This window comes from Puma concolor, chromosome B4, assembly GCF_028749965.1.
Source record: "Puma concolor isolate L17-30 chromosome B4, mPumCon1.1.hap2, whole genome shotgun sequence".
Lineage (NCBI taxonomy): Eukaryota > Metazoa > Chordata > Mammalia > Carnivora > Felidae > Puma > Puma concolor.
In genome coordinates this window covers 19,122,930-19,141,062 of record NC_141673.1, presented here as the reverse complement: position 1 = coordinate 19,141,062, position 18,133 = coordinate 19,122,930, and the positions used below count along the sequence as shown (strand labels likewise).

At 40.4% G+C, this 18,133-nt stretch overlaps 1 long non-coding RNA gene across 1 annotated transcript; it reads right to left on the bottom strand.

Moving 5' to 3' along the window:
- Positions 1-11,603: 11,603 nt before the first annotated feature.
- Positions 11,604-17,907, bottom strand: LOC147578948 (uncharacterized). The gene is made up of 2 exons (XR_015253389.1): positions 15,641-17,907; positions 11,604-13,714 (listed from the first exon to the last, which is right to left on the bottom strand). It is a non-coding gene; the product is annotated as an uncharacterized LOC147578948 (long non-coding RNA).
- Positions 17,908-18,133: the final 226 nt, after the last annotated feature.

Here is an 18,133-nt window from a genome sequence, read left to right as displayed (position 1 = left end):
ATCTATCAAGCATGTTAAAATCAATCATATTCCACATTCCAAATGGAAATGTGATTTAGCTACAAAACAATTGAATTAAAGTTTGTTGCTGAGTTGGAATGTTACATTGTATAGGTATCTAATTAAATGTTAATTTTGATTTTGATATTTTCTTTTTATATTTTGAAGCATACACACGCACACATACACACACACACATACATATATATTGATAGGCTCTAAAAAACTTGGGATCTAGATATTGAGTCTTCAGAAATACCTAATAGATGAAACTACTCTAATTTCTTTTGGCCAGCAGAGTGTTTTAACAAGCAATAAAACTGGCCAGGAGCTAACTTGGTAGGAATACAAGCTGCTTAGCCTCTGGGTCTTACATACCATTCATTTCACACATTTGTATTATCTACCTGGCCTTGGAGTTGTTACTCATTATCTTTCATGAGAAAAATTTTAACATGCCTTCCAGCCCCAATTCTTGTTATTTCATAAATTGTAATTCCCTGCCTACAAAGCATAGCTCTGGAACATAAATCGGCCAATAGATCTGAGGAATACAGTTGGCTCTCTTAGATTATTTAAGATTTTCTATTTGTGATAGAGAGCAAATGTTTGGCTAGAGCCAAGCCTTAACTTCCCTACTCACTTGCTTAAAAATGCCAAGGGGATTGACATCTAGAGCAATGAATTCTCCATACCTGCATGGCAGAATCATCAATAAAAAATTATACAACTAATATGTTCATGATGATTTCAGAAACTGTCTTCATGAATAAAGGAATCTATAAATCCTGTATCTATAAATAAAAGGAATAAATATCTATAAATAAAGGAATGAAGAAAGATAATGATAAAGGAAGGAGGGAGGGAAGGAAGGAAGGGAAAAGGGGAGGGAGGGAAAAAAGGAGGGAGAGAGGAAGGAAAAAAAGAATGTAAAAAAATGGGGTCTGTTCACCAAGTTGAAATCTCCTGGGGTACATAATTCACTCCTGGAAAAGGGTCGTCACTTGGAAAGTAGGGAGAAAGGGAAAACACACTTTGTAAATAGATTCTCACTTTCTGATTTAGTTTCCTCTCACATGGATACTGGAATTTAGTGGACATGTCTAAGGAGTTCTGTGCACCTTAGTTCCTGGATTATCTGGGCAATGCTCTCATGAGGTTGTTTGCTCACTGGTGAAGATTACTGGTCCCAGCAAGCCTCACCCAGCTAGAATTTAAATTCCATGAAGGCAGGAATCATGTCTGTCTTGTTTAGTACTACATCTCCAGGATCTTGCCAATAGTAAGCTTGCAATAAATGTTTATCAAATGAATAAACTAGAGTTACTTTTGCAATATTTATACTGTTACCAAGTGGCAATAAAGAAAATAAATAGTTTTTAAGCCATCACCTGAAAATCTGAAAATAGCATCACCAACAGAGACACATACATAATTCTGACCAAATCAGGTTGGCATTTGCTCTATAGATCTGGGGTCCAGACATAAAATAGGTTATTCAGGTAGATTTTTGGCTTGGCATTATGTGACGTGTATGTGACTATCATTGTTCATGCTTTAGTCATGGTTACATCAAACTATGTCATTTCCAATTCAATAGCTACTTGTTGCACATGCAGATACATAACTTTTCCATCATCATAGAAAGTTCTGTTGGATAGTATTGCTATAGGGAATATCTCTTGTTTTTATCAAATAATTTGCTGTGTCGTATTTTGTTGGAGCAGTCTTAACTTTCTGAGTTTTAATTTCTGTGTCAAGTACCTATATGAGAAAATATTTGGTGCCTTGGGTTATCTATACATTGATGAAATGTTGTTTGATGAAGTGAACTTTGTAGTATTTTAATATATCTTGTACTTGTTAGAAGCAAAAGATGAGTTTTTAAAAATCCAAGATCCATTACTAAACAACCATAAAGCTAATGTTAACACGAAACTTCAATGCAGATTGTCATAAATAAAATACTGCGTGCAATGTAGAGGTTTTTTTGCTTTGGCAATTTATATGAATTATATTTGATATTTTTGTTGCAGTTATTAGAACCGAGGAAAAGATCATCTATTTATTCAATCACTGTATTAAAATATAAGCAAAAGAACAATAATTTTAATAATTTATTAAAATAATTAATTAATAATAAGCAATCAATAATTTTAAAACACACTATAAAAGAATTTGAAATTGTGATGTCAAAGTGGCGATAGACTTCATCACTCACCTTTAGTCTTATTCTTCAAATTTACTTTTGCCTTTACCTGAGTCTCAGTTCTACCATTTTCTTTTTTCACAACCCTGGCAGGTTTTTTGTCCTTTAGAAAAGCGTTTCCGTAGACTGGTACGCATACCACTTTAGATGGAACACAGGCAATTACTTATTTTTAAATTTATATAGTAGAAAAAATATAATTATATTTTAAAACCATATATTTTGAAACTTAACATCTGGTAGATTATCCCTTAACTCTTTTAACTTTATTCTAGAAAGGCCTTGTTTTGGTCAGAGGTACCACTCTGGTTCCAGCTGTAATTCTCCGACATTATTTAGAATCTTATTTTTGGATTCCCACGAAAAAGCCCGCATTTCCTCAATTTCCCAGAACATTCCCCACTATAGTTGGCTTCCCTGCCACATCCTGTGTCTTTTTAGTCATACCTTTCCACCCCACACCTTCTTCTCTTCCTGAAGACACACTTCTGACTGGTGTTTGACATTAAATAAAGGAAATAGTCTGGATTCAGTGACACTAGCTTTGAGAGCAGAGATGAACCTGCAAGGAGCCTTCCCATCAAATCAAAATTCAACTGAATGTTAACCATTCAATTACATAATGGGCCTGTGGATTTATATTTCCTGTTAAATTTTAAAGAGGGATAACATTAGTCATCACATGATGGAAGGAAGCATTTCTCACAATATGTTCTATTAAACACTAGTCCTCTGTGATGACCAGAGGGAAGAAAAGAGTTTCAAAGCCAAATAAATTCAGGAAACACTAACTATTAAATCGCCCCTCTTGGAGTCTCACATTGTAAAGCATTATAGTGTAGTGGTCAGACATGAAAGGTCTGTAGCTAGATGGCTTGGGTTTGAAACTCAGCCACCACTCGGGATCTCTGTACCTCTGCTTTCTTCATTTGTAAGATGAAGAATTGTATTAATGCTTCCCTCATAGGGTTATTCTAAGGATTAAATAGGTCAATTATAGATGAAGCACTTAGCACAGTGCCAGGCACAGTGTGAGCATATCCTAGTGTTGATTCGTACCGCAAAAGCATATTAAAGGTTCTGAGGAGTCCTGCAGGGAGAACAAGTTTTAACTTTGCTTAAGCCAGAGTTACCCAGAACTTATTTGATTATGGAAACTTTCATTCAAGTATAATTCTTCAGAATTAATATTTATGGGATCAATCATTCGGGAAACACTACTCTAAAAGCTTGTGTTTAAAAACTAGGAACTCAGGGGGCGCCTGGGTGGCGCAGTCGGTTAAGCGTCCAACTTCAGCCAGGTCACGATCTCGCGGTCCGTGAGTTCGAGCCCCGCGTCGGGCTCTGGGCTGATGGCTCGGAGCCTGGAGCCTGTTTCCGATTCTGTGTCTCCCTCTCTCTCTGCCCCTTTCCCATTCATGCTCTGTCTCTCTCTGTCCCAAAAATAAATAAAAACGTTGAAAAAAAAATTAAAAAAAAAAAAACAAAAAACTAGGAGCTCAGAAAGCCTGTCGTTTCCTTCAAGGTGCTTTTCTACGTAAGGATATGCTGCCCCCAGGTGGATTGAAAGGTCTTGGCCAGAAACCTAGAGTCTGAAGAGCCAAGTTCTTCACAGGTGCAGTTAAGAAAAGTAAGACAAACAACTGGTTTTTCTGCTAAGATGTATTTTTAAATAGTTTGAAGAAGAGCTTTTAATTAAAATACTAAGTATAAAACTAAATATTACCAGGCAGAAGGAACAGCAAGAGCTAAGGCTTTAAGTTGCCCCCTGTGGAAAGACATTGTCTTTGCATTTTTATACTCCCTGATTATAACACTGCCCGGACAGGTACAACATGGGTGGTCAACATACATTTGCAGAATTAATGAGTGGCTGATTGGTTTTTCTACAAAGAGGGACAGGAAATTTGAGTGACTGTGGTCTTTCCAATCCACTTTTTAGGGAACTCAAGAAAACTGCTGCAGATGGACGTAACATTCCAGGTGATAGGGCTTGGAACTTTTTCTCAGGGATGGATGATTCAATATTCACTAAAGAAGGAAAGGAAGCTAATAACATTTTAACAAAGATGCCAACTAGAATTAAAATTCCGAGGTCTGAATGGTTAAATAGCAAATTTAATTAACCAGAATAGCCAAATCCATAAAAAAAAATTGCAATCCTATAATTAAGCTTTTCTCTGGAACAGCAGCATAAGCAAGTGGAAGGTGGGACCAATGATTCTCAACAGGATCATGTCAAAGATGTGATCTTACTTTCAAAGTTTTGAAGATCCCTTACTCTTGTCCTCCTCCTTTCCCACTCTGTTCCTCTTCCCCTTCTCCTTCTCCTTCTCCTTCTCCAATAGGAGGTTTTGTCGAATATAGTGGGAATTATAGATATAAATGCAGTGATCTAAATAGTAATGCTGAAGAAGACTCTTGGGCATTGTTGAGTTAGGGACCCTCGGGTTACAAACAACCAAAAGTGACTTTGCTTGGGTTAAGCAGAGGTAAGGAACTTACCAGAAACAACCCAGGGAGCTGAGCAACCAGTGTGTAGAAGGGATGGAAGCAGAAAGCTCAAGATTCCTCAGCAGCAGAAATTCATGGACATTCTGTCACAAACCATGCACAGTTTCTAATGACAGTTTATGTGGCTTTCTGTTTCCAATCTCAAACTCTAGAGAGAGAGGAGTTGATTGGCCCAAGATCAGATATGCGCTGAACATTTTCTGGTTGCCCCTCCAGTCCGTTCTGCACCCTATATACCATGTTCTGTGCCCCAGGGAGGTCAACATGTATGGAACGATCCTTCTGAGACTTCCAGCTGGCTTAGATCTGGACACATAATAATAGTTTGCATTTATTAAGAGTTCAATCTATGTCAGACCCTGCACTAAAACATCTATACGTGTTTTCCAAATTGATCCTCGGAATTATTATAGTCATAATTTCTACATAATTTTGGAGATTATGAAACTAAGGGTTCCAAAGGGTTAAGTGACTTTCTCAAAGTCACGCAGGCTCAGACTTCTGACCCAGACAGCCTGATCACAGAGACCCCATTCCGAATCCATCTATTGCACTGCCTCAATATCTGGCTGAAAGGCAAGAGACCCACACATTCCACACGCGGGAACAGCTGTTTGAACTATACTGGTGAGTTAATCAACCGCTTGCTGGATTTGGGCATGCAACGTCTATCAATAAGTGTCCCGTAGACCAGAAATTCTCAACTATGGTGGAATATTAGGATCGCTTAGAGAGGTTTTCAAAAAGTACCAATGTCTGGACCTCACTAAAAGTTTCTTAATTACTCCGGGGTGGAGTCTGGGTATGAAAAAATTTTTAAAGCTCCCCAGGTAGTTCTAATGTGCAGCCAATGTTGAGAACCACTGGTGTAGACTCTCCTCACCCTTGGTGGGCACTTGATGGTGCCACTTAGTCATAGAGCTTCTCGGAGTCCCTTAGAGATTGGGTTTGTTTATCTTGACATTTAGTTCAGAGCTCATTAGATGATCCTCATATGCTAGGCAATAATAAATTGTGTAAATTCTGACTTGGGACACCACTTTGCATTGAAATATGAGACTTTCCAAGGAGAACATTCTTCTCTATTACTAAGAGTAGTCAAGTTTCCTTTCGAAAATGGCAACATCCAAATCTTTTCCTACTAATCATGTGTTACCAAAAAATTGCCTTAAAATATTGCAAGACAGCCAACACCATTCAGTAAATTACACCATGTAACTGGCTTAGGCCTCATTAGGCTTGCCCTCTTTGGCTTCATTAAGGGAACAGCCACTTCCCTTTGCAATCCCCCTTCTGGGAATGGATTTCTTCACTTTTCCCTGAAAGGTCAGGACATCCCCCTTTCCCTGAATTCTTCATCAAGTAGTGGCAGCTCAGCCTTTTGTTATCTTCTTGTGCAGCTCCCCTGAGGATGAATTCTGCTTACAAATAAGAGATGTCTGCAATTTTAGATAGTTTACATTTGAAAAAGGAGACAGAACAATTTTATTTTGAACAAGGATGCCTATAGTGAATCCTGTGAGATAGCTATCCGGCTTCCCCCCTCCCCTTTCCAAGGCATGATTTTTTTAAGACATCACTCCCCTGTTCTGTGCAGCCGTGTGTGCTCAATATTCACTTGCGCTATCTCATGTCCTTCTCCAAATACACCTTTATCTTTCTCTAGTCTGACCGAGGGCCTGGGTGCTTGACCTGATGATGGGCGCGCACACTGGCATCAATGGCTCCCGTGTACTGTGGCTTTCAGCAAGTGGCACAACAGTTGGGGTATTTATTCCACTGGTATTTTCCATTGTTAAGCAGTTGCAGGTTGATAGAATTTCTCTAGGAATGGGCAAAGATCCTTTTGGGCAACACTGTCCTTGGCCTGGGGAGTAGTAATGGCTCCCTGTTGTTGCTAGCTCTTGGGTACCCCTCCACTATTGAGTTCCTAACATTGCCTACAACTTCAAAAATAATCGCTTTGTTAAATTTTCCTATTTAGTTTTAATCTATTATCACTTCCTGCTGGGATCCTAAGACATCCTAAGACTCACATCCCCAGTTTCAAGGGCTGGATCCTGATCATATAGTCTAGTCACAGTATTCCTTTTGCCACCAGTAATCAGCTCAGACAGCCAGCACTAAGGCAATCAGTGCATGGTATTCCCTTATGAAATGTTTTTGATCCAGAGATGGGCACCCGACTTAAGCTGGCCAATTAGGTGGAGGATACCTTAGTCCTTTCAGGCTATAATAACAAAATACCACAGACTGGGTAGTTTATAAACAATAATTTATTTTTCACAGTTCTGGAGGCTGGGAAGTTTTAGTGTCAAGGCACCAGCATGTTTGAAATCTGGTGAGGGCCCTCTTCCTGGTTCATAGCTGGCATTTTCTCATTGTCTTCGTGAAAGGGACATGAATCTCTTTGAGGTGTCTTTTATGAGGGCACTGATCCCATTCCTGAGGGCCCCGATCCCATTCCTGAGGGCCCCATCTTCATGACCCAAGAAACTCCCAAAGGTGTCATGGCCTAATACCATCATCTTCGGGTGTGAGGGTTTCAACATATGAATTTTGGGGAGATGCAAACATTCAGACCACAGCGGAAGGGAAGCACCTAACCTCATTTCCTGCCAGTAGCCATCCTGTGATCATGAGGAAAGTCACTATGAACACTGAGCACATTCACAGGGCAGAGCCCGGTGTAATGGCACAGGGACCCCAACTATCACATGTATAGACTTACTGTTATGGGGAATAGTAAATCTCCTTATAGGTTAAGCCAATTTTAGTTGGGTTTTTGGTTTTGTTTTTCTGTAATTTGCTACTGAAAGCACCACAACCAATATAATTTTACCAGCATTTCTTTTATTTGTATAGCAGCCATAGATTTTAAAGCATTTCCCATATATTGTTTTATTTGATTTTTTCAATAACCATGTGAAATGATTGTAATAGTGATAGCTAAGGTACTAAGTAATAATAATAGCTATGTGCCATGCACCTTTCAAAGCATTTTGTCTATAAATATTAATTTGGTTAATCACCACAACAACTCTATTCAGTAGGTACTATTATTATACATGTTACAGCTATCATTAGACGACAGAGGGCAGAGAGAAATCAAAAATATACATCAGATCACCCAGCTGTTAAATGGAAAAGTTGGACTTTGAATCCGTGCAATCAAATTCCATAGTCTTTGTTCTTTATCACTATATTCTTCTGCATGTGGATTAGAAAGAATAAGTTTACTTATGCCCATTTTTCAAGTGGGGAAGCCACTGTTCAGAGAGCTAAAGTGATAGAAGACCCAGGACTCACATTAGATCTATTATCTATTTCTCTGTTAGTGCTATTTCCACTATGCCACATTTCCCTGTCACTAGGCTTCCCATCTAGGGCCTTTCTAATAGTTGAGCAATCAATGCAAGTAAGAATTCTTTACCCCTCCAAATTGTCCTTGAAGTGGGACTGAGACAATGTGTGAGAAATGACTCCCTCTAGGGGCCACAAACGTGGTTGCAGCATACAGATAACACGGCATTCAAACATATCTCATACACTCCCTAAAACAATTTTATAAAAAATTATATATATATACCTTATATATTTTGTTATCATATGTTGCAAAGAATATAATTACTGGTGTATTAAAATATAGACTCTTAAAATAAAACTGTAGATCATTCTGTAGGTAGCCAATGGAATCTGAATTCCATTTCAGTATGATATCCACCATAATCCATTCAAAATATGTGAATAAGCACTTTGATAATAGTTAGAAACTTTATAATTTTATGTCTTCCTATTTTCTTAAATCCTATTTATATTACAAACTGCAAACAGAATTTTACCCCAATGCAATATCTTTTATTTCTAAAAGTGATTTATTTATCTTGACAATAAAAATATAAATTAAAAGTAAGTTTTTTAAAAAAAATTTCCTATGACCATAATGTCCTAAAGGTTAAAGTATTCCTTTTGGACTTGGTAAAATGTACAAATATCATTAGTATACAATTTAGAAGTAATTATTAACCAAAAAAGTATATTTCAATTGCAAATGTATTTTTTTATTAGGTATATATTCTTTAACCTCTATTAGTTCATAATGGATTTATTTATAGCTAGAATAAGATATGAACTAATATTGATTTATTGATTCTACTTCTGTGGGTGATTTTTAATGTTTTATAGTTGTAGGTACTGAGAAACCTTACTGACATAAATAGGGAAGTGAGAATATAAGGTTTATTATAGTAATGTCATTTAACTCCTTGAACACCTTCAGATTATTTGATAAAAGTATATATCTATCATCAGAAATTATTTTAATGAGCAGTCAGATGTTTGTTTTCTTCACAGCATTTATCACACAAAATAATTATTTTTCTTTCGTTCTTTATTTTGTGTCTCCCTTCCTGTCCCCCTACCCATATACCAGGATGCAGGCTTCACAAAACAGGAAATTTACTTCTATTGTTTGGAATAGTGTCTGGCACATAATAGGCGATTAACAAATATTTGTTGAACAAATGACTGAGGCCACCACCCCCAGACGGAAGGTAATCCTAGTGATGCTGTTAGGGCAAGGACAAGGAAGGAAGATTGGATGTGGAGGTGACTGGATTCTCCATGAGCTCAACTGTCGAGCCTCCTTTTTTTCCCCATGAATCGAAGTACACTCTTGTCTCAGTAGAACATAGATTCTTCTTCCATCCCCAAAATATGTAGCAAGGGATTCTCCCCGGCTCTCCTATACCTCTAAGACTGTAAATATAGTCATTTCCTCCTGACATCAAATGGCCTTAAATGGTTCCAAGATACCTCTGGTCCCAGGTATCTTGGTGGCCATCCCTCTGTCCTCCCTTCACTAGCATCTCTTAATAGATGTCCAGCAGACTGAATGACCATCTATGGTGCCCTTGGGTAGTTTTCGTGTGTCTGGTGTCTCTATCAAACTTTGCTCATTCCTTAGCTGTGTGCAGCATAAGAGGAAGCTTATAGAAATCTGCAGCGGTACCTTAATTTACAGCTCCATGCCATTTGAAAGCCTGCGAATTACATTTACATATTTTGTTTTTATTCTTACCTCAGCTTCGTGAAGAGGGCAGGACAGGTATTGTCATCCCTTAATTTAATGATGAGAAAACTGAGGCCCAGGGAGATAGACAAATATGCCCAGTGATATTAGCAGGTGGCAGAGTATATGTTTGAATATCTACCTACTCTAGAAGTAGGATAGACTTGAATTTAAATCCAGCCTGCTTTAGCAATTTACTAGTGTGACTATAGGAAAGTAACTTGACTTCTCTGAACTTCAGTGAACTCAGTAAAATGGAACCATTTAAGGCCATTTGATGTCAGGAGGAAATTACTATATTTACAGTCTTACCACTTAACAGTATATTGCCTTTCCTATCATGGGGAGGCATTATAATCCCCATTTTAAAGATGAGAAAACTGAGGCATAGTATGACAGAATAGTATCACCACCAACAGTGTGTACTTTGGAGTCAAGCTGCCTGAGCTCGAGTCCTGGTTCTATCACCAGTTAGCTAGTGACTTTGGGCAAGTTACTTAATACATTTCTGGCACAAGGTAGAGGTCAATACATGTCCACTAATATTAGGCAACCTTTCCAAGGCCACAAACAAACAGGAGCAATGCTAGGTTCAAAACTCATCAATTTGATTCCAGAAAACATGCTCTGAACCACATCATGATGTTATTTTTAGAACCAAAAAAGTCAGGAGATGAGAAGTATGAAAGACAGAAAGAAAGAAAAGCTTCACTGGCTGAAAGTTTGAGATAGAAAGTGCGGGTAAGAGAAAGAAGACAAATTTGCGCAGTATCAGAATATTTTGCTGTAAAGAAGTGGAATTTCCCCCTTCCAAAGATTCCAGTAAAGAATTATTGCTCAAAAATGCTTTGTTTCTTTAGAAAGGAATATTGTGATGAGATAGGCCACAAGGGGTACAGCTTTGTTTAGGTTAAAATCTCTGAAAGAATTCCAGCAGTTCACTCAGGATAAGGCCTCCGATGTGGGCATGGCAGAAATTTCCAAGGCAAATGCCACAGTGTGTGCCCCCAGCAGCCATGTGACCTGCAGACTGTGAATACTCATTCTACCCTGAGAACTGGTTAACTGGACCATCAAGATATCAACCCACTGCGAGTATCTAGGCAGAAGTCATGCTCCTTTCTCTGTCTCTATGGACTTCCATCTCAGTGTCATACTAATAAAACCCATTTTTCCCTCTGGGAAACTGTATCCAGGAAGTCCCACCTCTTCTTCCAAGGTGGGTAGGTCCCTGTCCACATTCTTGGTTTGGAGAAGAGAAATGGTCCCCTATCGTGTTAGGTGTAACCCGTGGCCATGTTCTAGGTAACAATGAGTAGGCTCCGCACTGACCTATAACTTTAAAGCCTTCCAACAACTAGCTGTCCGTTTGGCTGTAGTTCCAATGGCAGCACCAATTCTAACAGTCATATCTAACATGTAGCGAACAATGATTGCGTTTGCTTTGCTGAAAATGATGGTGTATTCTGCAGAATGTCACCTCGCCTTACCTTGGTTAGAGGATAGCTGTCCTGCAAGGTGTCTATGATCTCTTTTCAGCTTCCAGAATCTACAAATTCAGTGCATACTATATAGCCCTTATGTTTCCTTTATAAAATGTTGTTGTTATTATCAATAGGGAAAAAGAGGGATGATTTTCCTTGAACTTATACTATATGCTGTTGTATTAAGTGCTTACTATACAGTTAGCATACTAAATCCCTAGGAAAAAAAGCCCGTGAGGTAGGTATATGTATGTATGAATGTATTTTCGTCCCCAATTTGTGAATAAGAAAACCAGAGTTTAATGAGATTAAATGCCATTTCTAATTGTTTTTTTCTTAACGTTTATTTATTATTGAGAGACACAGAGAGACAAAGCATGAACATGAGAGGGGCAGAGAGAGGAGGAGACATAGAATCCGAAGCAGGCTCCAGGCTCTGAGCTGTCAGCACAGAGCCCGACGCAGCGCTCGAACCCACAAACCTCGAGATCATGACCTGAGCCGAAGTCGGAGGCTCAACTGACTGAGCCGCCCAGGCGCCCCAAATGCCGTTTCTAAAGGTTACACAGTTAATAGTGGCAGAGCCAGGATGAGAGCCCAGCTTGTCTAACCTGGGCTGCCCGCTCTACTGTGGGCAATTGCTCTGCCCACAGTACTCACGAACAGGAGAGTTCAATTTACCTTTGTTGGTGTATTGGAGTCAGAATTCTTGCAGTGCAACATGTATACTAGCCTGAATCCACATTCAGATTTCCAGCCATATTCCTTGAAAAGATAGAAGTTTGCCTCTCAGATTCCTGCGTTGACAGTGACAGCGATGGTATTTCTTTTCAGTGCAGATGAAAAGCCTCTTTTGAAATTTTGGAGAGTATAAATAGTAAGTCATAGAATGGAATTCGTATAAACAACAGCATTTCACTTTCAGGGTAATAGTGGTCCAAATTGGGTCTGTTCTTGGTTACCAGATGGTGGCAGTGGTCAAGAGCTTGTCTTTTTTCTTGGAAACCAGGGAACTGTAAGAAAGCGCAGTGAAGACATCTGCGTTAAGATATCTGATTCTGAATGACAGCCTTGGAAGGAAATGATGCAGAAGCTTGTATGAGCAACAGACGCTGCCATGATCATCACAAAACACCATGTACCTCTGTCCTAGTTTGGGTTCTAGCCTAGGAGCTGAAGTCAGAAAAGTAGGAAAAAGAAACGGAGAAGGAAAGGCAATAATTAAAGGGAGTGTTATCAAGCAGCTATTACTGTGGGCAACTGAGCTTAATCCCAATGAGGACACTCTGGGAGCTAGTGTCTTGGTAGAAGACTGATGGGAGGCTGTTAATTTCCAGACACTTTTGGTCTACCATAAGGGCATGCAAAGTACCTTAGAATCCAGATAAAGCTTTCGAAAGAAACACGCAGGAGCTGGTAGTTGGAAGTTAGCTTTCTGCCCCAAAGTAGAAAAGGTAAAGGGATAGGTTGTGTTACTGACAGCATCTAAAGCAGTTTTGCTTTCAGAGGGCAAGAGACAAACAGAAGCTAGCATATACTGAGTGCTTGGAATTAATTTAATTATCACAGCCACCATATGAACTGGGCACTATTATTGTTGGCACTTTGTAGTTAACAGAAAGTAAACAGGGGCACCTGGGGGGCTTAGTTGGTTAAAGGCCAAATTTTGGTCTCAGCTTAGGTCATGATTCACATTTCGTGGGTTCAAGCCCCTCATTGGGCTCTGCACTGACAGCGTGGAGTCTGCTTGTGATTCTCTCTCACCCTCGCTCTCTGCCCCACCCCCATTCATGTTTGCACGCCCTTGCACACCTGTGCACGTGTGTGTGTCTTCTCTCCCTCAAAATAAATAAATAAACAAACATTTAAAACAAGCAGACAAAAAGTAACATCATTGTTTATGTTCAAATATCTGGGAAATGATAAAGTCAGGCATTGAGACCAGGGGGTCTGACTCTTGAAACTTATCATTGTCTTCCATGTAAGTATACAGACTGTAGATTCAAGCTCCTGAGGCTATTCTCATTCTCCAAATGTATCGCTCTTGCCCACGGTAGCTTTTTCCAGAAAAGATCTAAGTTGCTTCTAACAGGTCTCCATTACCCCTTGATTGCATTTTCTAGACAGAAATTAGTGATAATAACTGCTGACATTTCACACTCTTCTAAGTTTTTGTATGGGTTTATCTTAGTTAATGCTCTTACCAAACCTATGCAGTAGGTACTATTATATCCCCACATTAAGGATGAGGCAGCAGAAGCGCAAGGTGGTAAAGAACTTGCAGGAGGCCGTTTACTCAGTGAGTGGGAAAACCGAGGTTCAGTCCGATTTCAGTTCCCTTGCTTGATCACTATGTTGTGCTGTCTCTTTCATCAGAAAGTTTTAAAAGAACAAAGTTTTGAGTAGATGGTGGTGCTTGGCAATTCCAGGAACTACCTTTAAAAGGAAACAAGGTTAACGAACGTAACAAATTCAGGGAAATAGCAGAACCTCCCTACTCAGTTTTGATTTACAAAGTCTGAATAGGAAAATTCTTCTGGGTAAACATCCACATCTCTGAACCCTTGTTTTAAGGTATCAATAACCAGGCTAATACTGGACTTAGAAATGTTATATTTATGTAAATTTCTGGCTGGGCCAAGGCACCCTTGGCCTTGGGAGCAGATCTGGATGATAGATGGTGGATCTTTGTTTCAAAGGACTAAAAGGGAGGGGCGCCTGCGTGGCTCAGTCAGTTAAGTGTCTGACTTTGGCTCAGGTCATGATCTGTGCTGACAGATCAGAGCCTGGAGCCTGCTTCAGATTCTGTGTCTCCGTCTCTCTCTCTGCCTCTCCCCGACTCGTGCTCTGTCTCTCTCTTTCTCTCAAAAATAAATAAAAATATTTTTTAAAAAAGGACTAAAAGAGAAAGATCAGTAATTGACACCTCCATGTACTTGCTTATTTCTGATTTTAGTAGCATTTGTTTATAACAGAACATATTGAAACAAGGAAAAGAACAGTGGAAAAACAAAGTTCAAATTATTTTTAATCACATCATTTTCCTTCTCTTTACAACATAAGTAAGGTAAAGAGTGAGAGTAATCTCCAACCCCCGCTCCAGCCCTAGTCTTTTATCTTTCTTCTGTGATTATAGAAATACACCTACAGGCCATACATATACACGACTGACAGCTTTAAAAAAATGTGATCATGATTTTTCTCATTTAACAATACCTCCTAGACTTCATTGATCCTCAGTATTTATAGTCTACAGTTTTACCTCATTTTTTTAGCACCTGCACAATATTTCATTATACAGATTATAATTTATCTAAACAATCTCTTACTGATGGACATTTGACTTGTTTGCTGATACAAAAAGTGCTGCAAAGACCATCTTGGTGTATCTTCCCACACTGCCCAGCTGGTGTCTTTTTAGATCATTCAGCATGAAAGATGTCAGATGGTGGGGAATTTTCCCCTTTGAACTAACCAAGTAGTCTAACTGAGTATTTGGTTTTCTGATTCCCAACTCCCTTCTATTAATACTTCCTCCTTCTGGTTCTAGTTTAACTCCTACCACCAGTAACAATGATTTAAATTAAGAATTCTTAAAGGCAATTAATTGTGTGTCTGCATTCTCATTCCAATATCCAGCCACGAAGAAAACCTAGTAGGCACCTTCCCTCTTCCTTCCTCCATCTTCTGTCCTTCATCTCCCAGGCTTCCATCCTGACCGCTGTCGACAGGACTAGCCCTAAGTCTTTTTGGATTCCAGCCGTGAAAGCTATTGCTCCGTTGTATTGAAATATGCTTTCCATGCCTCCCTCCATCCCCACTTTGCCCCCACAAAAGGTCCAGTTCCTTGAACAAAGGCTGTATCTGTGAAACGGTTCTCCAGTCTGGGAGAAACAGGAAGACCTTTTTTTCCCTTGCACTCTGCCTCTACATTTACAGTGGAAGCCAGCAGAGAAGACTGCTCACATTCTTTCCCCAGTTTTCAGCAGAAGGCAAGAACCCCCCGGGCCTCAACCCCAGCCTGGCTTTGGTCACTGACCTTCCTCTCAGAAGTTTCCACAGGACCTCGAGATTGCCAGATCTGGAAAGAAGGGAGCTGGGACGTGTGGAGATCACCCAGTGGTTGGTGAATCTGGGCCACTGGAAAGGGAGACTAGGAGTGAGAGCATTACACATCTGGCCAGCCCCTCCCCCCAAAGAGCTAGGTTAGGAAGGGCTGGAGGCTAAGGGTGGAGGGGGAAGCAGAGGGTGACTGAACTTTTCGCCCTGGGAAATCTCAGCTCCACTGTGCAGAGGGGCTTCTGACACGTCTCCCCCTTCCCTCAACTTGGAAGCGAAAACGGACCTAAAGCAAAGCGGTACCTCGATGACTTGGGCTGGCTTGGAGGAGCCAGCCTCCCACGGGGAGAAAAAGCAAGGTCATCTCCTCCCTGTCGTCTCCCGGGGCCCCGCAGCCGCCTTCTCCCCGAAGTCATCTTCCTGGGTGCTGCCTCTCAGGAAATGAGCCTAAACTCCCAGAAAGCTGCGGACCTCGGTCTTCATGCGGCGCCCCTTTCTTGGTTCTCGGGCTTTGGCCCTTTGTGGGCCCCTAGCTCAAGAAGGAATTCCGGGCTCCTAGAAGACACCCAGGGATGGCTGTGGAGGGAGCAGAGCCAGAGGACGCCGATTCGGGCAGCCGCACTCCCTGTTGTCCCGGGTGGAACTGGAGAGCAGAGACCTCGGGGCGGGAGCTGTCCGTGGTCCTGGCCTACGTCAACGCGTGGATATTTAAGGCAAAGAGCAGCCCGCCCATCATACAGTACAGAGGATGGAGTCCTGGACTGTGAGGCTGGAATTGGTTTTCATGAACCCCCACGCATGCAAGGTCTGAGAGTCTGAGAGTCGCGTTTCAGCACCCTCCGGAGAGTAAGTAATTGTCTGGGCAAATCTGAAAGTTTCTTTTCACGTTTCCTTTCAGTGCCAGACCTTTTGGGTTTAAAGCCTTTAACTCTTTTGATGCCTCCCATCTTCTCACTCTCCCCCTTCCCGGAATCTATTCCTCCTCCAGCTCCCTCCCCTGGCCCACCTCTGGACCTAGGTGGAAAAGCAAGAGGTGAAGACTGCGGAGCCACGTGCTCATTTCATCTTCACTTCGGATTCCCAAGACATCAAGCTGATACTGATCATTTCAGGGCAGACTGAGGCAGGGATTGGCTTAAAACCCACTAACCTGGCCTGTTTGTGGAGATGATGGAACTTTAATGTCGTCAAATAGAAACTGGGTCTTTGGAACGATGAGGTTTAAACCTCCTTAAATGGGTTGTATCCTTGCAGTTTCATCCGAGCTGATTCTGAACTAGGACTGAAAGATGGAAGTTGCCCCCTTTTTAGTTCAGAGAGTTCCAGGTGAGGGAAGGAAAAAGAAGGTTGAAGGATGAGGTGGTGTATAGGTGGAGATATAGATCTGCTAAATCAACTCTGTGCAGTGGGGCCACAGAGGAGCTGCTGGGTCGCCCTCACAGTGAACGTTTCAATGTTCCTGTTCTCAGGCTGAGCAGGAAATAGACAGTCAAACAAGTACTAGTTGAATTAATAAAAAAAAAATGGAATAAATTGCTATTTTAATCATTTTAATTGCTTCTCTTTCCCCAAACTATACAGCTGATGGCAGATTTCTGGTGGCATTTATTCTACCCTCTTGTAATGAATGGGAATGGAATAATACTCTTAGAGGAGCAAAATTCCTTCTTATCACATCCCCTTATTTGAAGAGCTAATTTGTCCTACCCCATGTTGCAAGAATCTTTATTTACACTTTGCCTTATACATTGGCGTTTTATAGGGCTAGCTTTGGAGCAAAGTGCTCAGAGGGGGAAATGGCTTGACCACAGTTCCAACGACTTTAATTTTTAAAGTTGGTATTCACTTCCTGCCTCCGGAAAGACAAATACCTTCCCAAACCTCATTTCCTAAGGTGACCTTAAAATTAGGCAGCAAAGTGAAGCCATGTTTTCATATATTAGTTCCTCAGCAAAACAACATGTATGGAGAATGATCGGTTTTTAAATCAATCTTGTTTATGTTAACTATTTCATAAAATGAGCACACATGATATTTTCTGCTGAAAAATAGTGTCCTTAGCAGCAGAGCAAATGCTGGCTTTCTGGACATTATGATTTAAAACTTTACTGATAATGGTAGAGCTCAGGAAGAAGGGAAATGCCTAATGGTGTGTTACTGTCAGAAATGAAGATGTGAAGTGGAGTTCTATTGCCTTTAGCTTCAAACAGGACATTTCCATTTCAATCTCCAAAGTTTTCTTTTTCCTGATACAATTTTAACTTCAAATTGATGCAAATTTCCTTTTTATTGCTCACAACATTAATTTATGTGTACATCTAGATTTGGGCTGTGTTGAAAGGTTTAAATTCTGCTTTGGTCAAACTCTTTTCTCAAGTGGAAGACAGACTCTTTATGTAGGACACTCCAACTGTCTTTTTTCTTTCTTTCTTTCTTTCTTTCTTTCTTTTTTTTTTTTTTTTAAATTTTTTTTTAACATTTATTTATTTTTTAGACAGAAAGAGACAGAGCATGAACAGGGGAGGGGCAGAGAGAGAGGGAGACACAGAATCTGAATCAGGCTCCAGGCTCTGAGCTGTCAGCACAGAGCCCGACGCGGGGCTCGAACTCACGGACCATGAGATCGTGACCTGAGCCAAAGTCGGACGCCTGACCGACCGAGCCACCCAGGCGCCCCTCTTTCTTTCTTTTGAAAGAGGGGCCATCTTTCATGGATGAAATCATGTTGGAGAGATCATGTTGCTGGGCCAAGACGACCAAAAAACAAGTAATAACCAATTCTTATGGGAGCTCATT